At 37.7% G+C, this 6215-nt stretch overlaps 1 long non-coding RNA gene across 1 annotated transcript; it reads left to right on the top strand.

Moving 5' to 3' along the window:
• Window positions 1-1094: 1094 nt before the first annotated feature.
• LOC124255675 lies at window positions 1095-5973 on the top strand. The gene is made up of 4 exons (XR_006892726.1): window positions 1095-1105; window positions 1566-1569; window positions 5689-5694; window positions 5898-5973. It is a non-coding gene; the product is annotated as an uncharacterized LOC124255675 (long non-coding RNA).
• Window positions 5974-6215: the final 242 nt, after the last annotated feature.

Raw genomic sequence — 6215 nt, 5'->3', positions numbered from 1 at the left:
AAGATGTGGTATATTGATATCATTTTTCATCGAGAATAGGACAGCTTTCGTCTTTTCTGGATTGTACTTAATTAGCCATCTTTTACCCCAAATATTTAACTTACATAAATTAGAACATAAGCTACTCTCTTTTCAATTTTGAGGTCCTTTATCGTTGATTTAAGACCGCTAAATTAAACATTTAGCGGTCTTAAATCAACGATAAAGGACCGCAAAATTGAAAACAGAGTAGCTTTATCTTCATTTTAGCACGACTGATAAGCGTTTTAAAACTGAACTGTTTGGCACGCAAGAACACAAGGCGCGAAGGGGCCTAATTCCTGGAAATCGCTTGGAATCGTCCCGTTGAGGGATAGGTTGTGAAATGAACAAAATAAGACATTTTCAACAACATAAATGCTGTATTTCAGGAACCAGTATGCTTGCATTTGTAACAAGTAGCATACATGAATAACAAAAATACAGTTTATACTGTGAGCAAGTACAATAACAAAATTCTTCTTCAAACCATTCGCTTTTCACTTCAAAGACACCAAAGATGCTGCCGAGAGAGAAATTGCCGATGTCCGACATGTTTATTTACAAACAATGGTCAACGAGTTCGTTGTATTCATACGCGGTGAACGGTCACTTTAATTAGAGGTCTTAAGCTGCCATTTAAGTACGGTTTTGATGAGCTCTCACAGATTTAATCGTCCTTCATCGTCCATAAGTTAAAAATGCCCCCCTATAATTGACCCACTAGATGCTTATTCCGGTCTCCTTCTTAGAGTGAGTGAGTGTAGCTTTACGCAGCTTTTAGCAATATTACAGCAATATCACCGCGGGAGACACTTTCCTCTATGAGATTTATCATGAAAACCGTACACTCCACGAATGTTTATACTTTTAAAGGGGGACAGGTCTAGAGCAATTGCCGTGGACTGGTTATTGCTTTTTATCCCGTGAGTACCCGGATGATATCCAAGAATTCTTGACTGGTGCGTGACCTCTGCTGCGCCACCCGCATTGATAGTTTAAGTATAGACTGATCAGCAAAGATGAAATAAAATACAAATATTAACGTTTTGTGTCCCCCAGTCTCAAATCAACTTCTGACGCGTCTGTGTAACAATAATAAAAAGGTCAATGCGAAGGCTTCTAATCAAAAGTAAGTCAAAATCCCTAAATTTTGCTCTAATTTTTCACACACAAAATAACAAACAAACGTCACGAATTTTAAAGTTTAGCAACATCATCAACCCAAATTATGGTCGTGCTTTTATAAAAAATATCCCCAAATGATTAAAATCATTCCAAATGTAGAAAGTGTTCTGACAAAAATAACATCTTCTGAATACAAGAAATTCAACGGCAGGTAATCCCCTATATAACGTCATTTTGTATTACAATAACAAAAGAACCCTAATTGTCAGATTTGGACACCTGATATATGCAATTTCTATAAGAAATCAATATTTAGGTAGTCTAAAGAGAAGAACTTACCATGAGAAATTCCGGCTTCAATAATAATAATAACAAAGATTGTCATAATATACTGCCTCGTCATCGCGCAGGACTTATAGTGATGTATCCTCAACAGAGAACGTGTTCGCTATGTCCCTGGATATAAGCGAGAATGAGTCTATGGCGTATAAAGTGCAGACTAAATCTATAATTACTGTAAATAGTTCATTTTCAAATTCTTTGCTTTGCTGTACAGAGCATGTTCTTTTATAGATCGATATTCGGATCATTTTCCCTGATAAGAATCAAAATGCCAAACTAATTAACTGAATATGGTTTGGGTATCAGGCACCTAATCTCCAGCACCCAAATGAGCCACTAACCACTCAGTATATGGTATTCGAAATACTCTGCATCATTCCAACGCAATACGGTAATTACCTATTGATTGGCGGAGTGATGCGGTCAATGTACATATCCACAGGAGCATGTATTTGCTAATTACTTCAGTTCAATTATGGAGAACCTCTTTGTACCTCTTTGTAAACAAACCATTGCTAGTCTATATAACAAACTACATTAGGTTTGTCATTGCGATTCAACACTTACATGGAGTATCGACCTAAAAACGCACACGCTCAACAGCTAAGCAACGAATTTGAAAGAGAAGTATTTACAGAAGTAATAGATCTTTTCTCCAATTTAGACGCTGTTAGATCATACCCATTTAAATATTGAACACTCTTTTGAGGACACAGGATAGGGAGTCCTTCGCTAATGCATCATGACATATCGGAGTCTCTCTGTGTTTGGAATACCTTACAGGGAGCAATTCACCATAATGAGGGAGTTAATCCTGACAATATGTATTGTATTTGTCATTGAAGCCAAACTTTCTTAGGCTTTGTCTTTGTGAAACTGTCATGACATGATTATGTCTTTACAATGAAAATGAGAGTATTAGGGAATGCAAGTGTAATATCTGCCAACATATGCTGTTGTTAAGGCGACTAAACATTAACTTGTTTTTGTGAGTATTTTTATACAAAGGAACAATATTTGAGGATAGACCGCCATTGAATTGATTGTGATGATGTCGGGGCAATATTGATTTAACTGATGTAACATGTATTGTGTGACTACAGATCAATCGTTTCATAAAAGTCCAATTACAGGTGCTTCAATTGTCGCCTATACCCGGAAGCAGTCGCATATTTCTCCTCTCCAAATACATTAACAGGTTACCTCTTTCAATGAAGTATCAGATCAATTTCAAATTTGTTGACTTACAACTGCCTCCATTCCAGTTTGGTTTTTAGCCGGGTAGATGAATACGTGCCTCATCGAAACACTTCAAGGTTTCCCAATTTCCAGACTCAGTCTGAAGCCCTTTGGCGACAGAGCCCTTGCCTGTATAGATCCTGCTCTCACACAATCTCTTCTTCACTGGATTCTTTCAAGTCAGGACTCAAACATACCCCGTCAGAAATACTCTTGTATTCTAGTGATATCTGTACACCGCCTCTCTGCCAAAAGAGTATTGTGGAACACATTGCCAATCCTGATAATCCAGCTCCCATCCATGCTATTGGAGGGACGATGAGTGAGTGAGTGAGTCACATCGGCAATATTTCAGCCATATCGTGACTAAAAACAAGTTATAATTTCAAAGTAAATACAGGTAAATTATAAAACTCAACGAAGGACAGTAAAATAACTAGTTTATCACAGATTTCAATTTAAAACTAGTAATGAAATATAAAACATTTTAGTTATATATGACAATACAACGTAAAACAGGCTATAGTTTGCCAACGACTGAAGGTAGAACACCATACTAGGCACCATGGGGTAGGGGCGATGATGGAAGGGAGGCTGTGGCATGATGGAGACGTGCTGCCACAGTAACTGGTAGACCCTGGTCCTGGATGGACGATGGTGGACGTCAAACTGGAGTCGCTTTGGTTGTGGGTGAGTGAGTTACAATTTATAGTCACAATGGCAATATTTCAGCCATATCGTGATTAAAACAAGTTATCATTTTATAATAAATAAAGTGCAATTGTAAAAAATCTGTCGGCGAAGAACAGTAAAAGCAAGTAGAATATCACAGATATAAATGTAAAACTGGTAATTAAATCTGAAACATTTTAACTATACAGTACAACACAATATATAAACAGGCTATAGATTGCAAACAACTAAAAGTAGATCACCATATTACAGACCATGGGGACTTGCAGTACATTTGCTTCCTGCATGGACCCTAGCTGGATTTGCACCATCCCTTTAGCTGTCAGTAATTGTCGACCAATCTGGACATGACAATAACAAAGATACTACCGTTAAAAACTGGTAGCTATAAAACTACTTTGAGAGACCTCTAAGGGGGTCAATAATTTTGAGGTACTCCAGCCCCCGCCGAGGGCACTGCCACGAACAATCTCACTTAATAGCCATATCCTACCGATTAACAAAACATTTATCCATATATACATCGCAATGTATTAATTAAATTCCTTTAAAAAGCTAATGATTAAACTAGAAGTAATACTATTAAAAAGTTCCTTCATTGATGATGATGTGAAGTATGTATCCCTTGTGATGAAGAAGATCAATACAGTCAAGCAGGACATGCTTGACCGTGATTTTTGCATCACACGGAATACAAAATGGAGGACCCTCACCTTTCAGCAAATATTCATTTATAGGGCCAATGTGACATCGTCATATAATGAACTCCTCGAATCTGGACTGACAACCCAACTTGGTTTAAACTATGGTTGGTTTAATTACATGTGATTTGTTGGTACCTACCTGAGTTTCCCACTTCTTTTGCCTTAAATTACAAAAGAAGACCTGTAAATAATCATACCCAACCGATTTATAAAATAATTAGCTCTACATTCATCAAAAATTAATTTCCTTTAAATGCCAGTGCTTAAAGTAGAATTTATACTATTAAAAACATCCTTCATTGATGCCGATTTGAAATATTGATCCCTTGTGATGGAAAATTAAATACAGTCAAGCAGGACATGCTTGACCGTGATTCTTGCATCACAAGGAATATCTTGAATAGCCAATATATCTTCGCTTAGTGGGTGAGTGAGTGAGTTAAAATGTAAAGTCACATAGACAGTATTTCAGCCATATCGTGACTAAATCATGTTATAGATTTATGATAATTAACGGTAAATTATAAAACCTGTCAACTAGAATGTCAAAGATACAAATGTAAAACTAGTGGTTTAATCTTAACCATTTTAACTTGATATGATGAGACAACATAAAACCAGAATATGGATTGCCATAGATCACCATACTATGGACCATGGGGACTTACAGTACCACAGTACAGTACTACCTGCTTCGGCCCTAGCTGGATTCCACCGTCGTATAATGATCTCTTCAAATTTCGACTGATAACCTAAACCGGTGTAACCGGTGGTTGGTTTAATTGCATGTAATGTATTGATACCTAATAAGGTTTATACTCACTGTATCGGATCAGAAGTGGTGTTACAGATTTGTTGAGTGCTGCCTTAGCAGCATGATCGGCCATTGTATTACCAGAAATACCAACAGAGGACGATGTCGTATTGCCCAGTAGCAAGATCATTATATGCATTATTTCGTTTAAAAGTGGATGTGTGCAAGAAAGATAGCCTGAAGGCACGAAAGATAGTCCGAGATGATATGTTGTTGATATTTAGGGTGCTTAATAATATATTTTAAGGCTTTTAATATGTCGTTTGCTTCAGCTGTGAAAACTGAGCTGTTATCTGATCTGGAATATATTCCTCTGGACCCAATGACAGTGGCACTGCCCCTCCCCCCTTGGATCCATCTGTAAATAAAGTTTTGTATGTATCATAATTATTTCTTAATTGATTAAATTCCTGTCTTTACTGTATTTCATTTCATTCTGACTCTTTAATGTGGTCAATGTAAGGTCGAGGTGTGGCCCTTCTAATTACCAAGAAACAGTAGACGGAAAGGAGGTAACCCAAGAGGTGGAAGAAGTGAGGATTTTGTATTATGCAATTCCTCGCAAAGAGGATTATACAGTTGTATGCAGGATTGGATTTATTAGAATACACATTTGTGATACATTGCAAAGATAGTTTAATACGGCGATGTTTTACAGGTGGCTCATCGGACCGGACGTAGGGACCGTCAATAGGTTCTGAAAGATCCGACACAAAGTCTTAGACCTCAATGGTTGATAGAATCAAGAAGTTTAAGGTTGCTTTTGCAGGCTCCACCACAGTTGATGGAGCCATAATCGAGTTTTGAACAGATCAGTGCCCTGCACAGTTGGAGGATGGTCTTCTGGTCCCCTCCCACTTCGAGTTAGAAACAACTTTCAATATATCTAGTGCCTTCATGCATTCATTTTTCAAAAATTGTATATTTGGCCGAAAGGTCAAATGTTGATCGGAAATCAGGTTTGGTGCGGTGGATCCAGATGGCCTCCATCAATTTCCTCTTCCGCCAATTGCTGATGTTGACGGCCAAAATGTCAGTGTCATCCCAATTGACGTTATGGCTGGGATTTCTGATCACATGTTTTGATAACGCTGAATTCGTTTTTCACCGATGCTTTGTGCTCTTTCATACGAGTACATACAGGCCTGTCTGTTTCACCTATGTAGGTGCTGCCACATGTACATTTCAATTTGTACACACACCCTCTTGGGTTAGGAGTAGTTTCGCTGCTTCCTTTACCACAGGCTTTCTATAAAGATTTTAGGGTTTTGCCAGAT

Source organism: Haliotis rubra, unplaced genomic scaffold (assembly GCF_003918875.1).
Source record: "Haliotis rubra isolate DU_JTF1 unplaced genomic scaffold, ASM391887v1 Scf605, whole genome shotgun sequence".
In the NCBI taxonomy this organism is placed as follows: domain Eukaryota; kingdom Metazoa; phylum Mollusca; class Gastropoda; order Lepetellida; family Haliotidae; genus Haliotis; species Haliotis rubra.
This window is presented reverse-complemented; position numbering and strand designations above follow the sequence as displayed.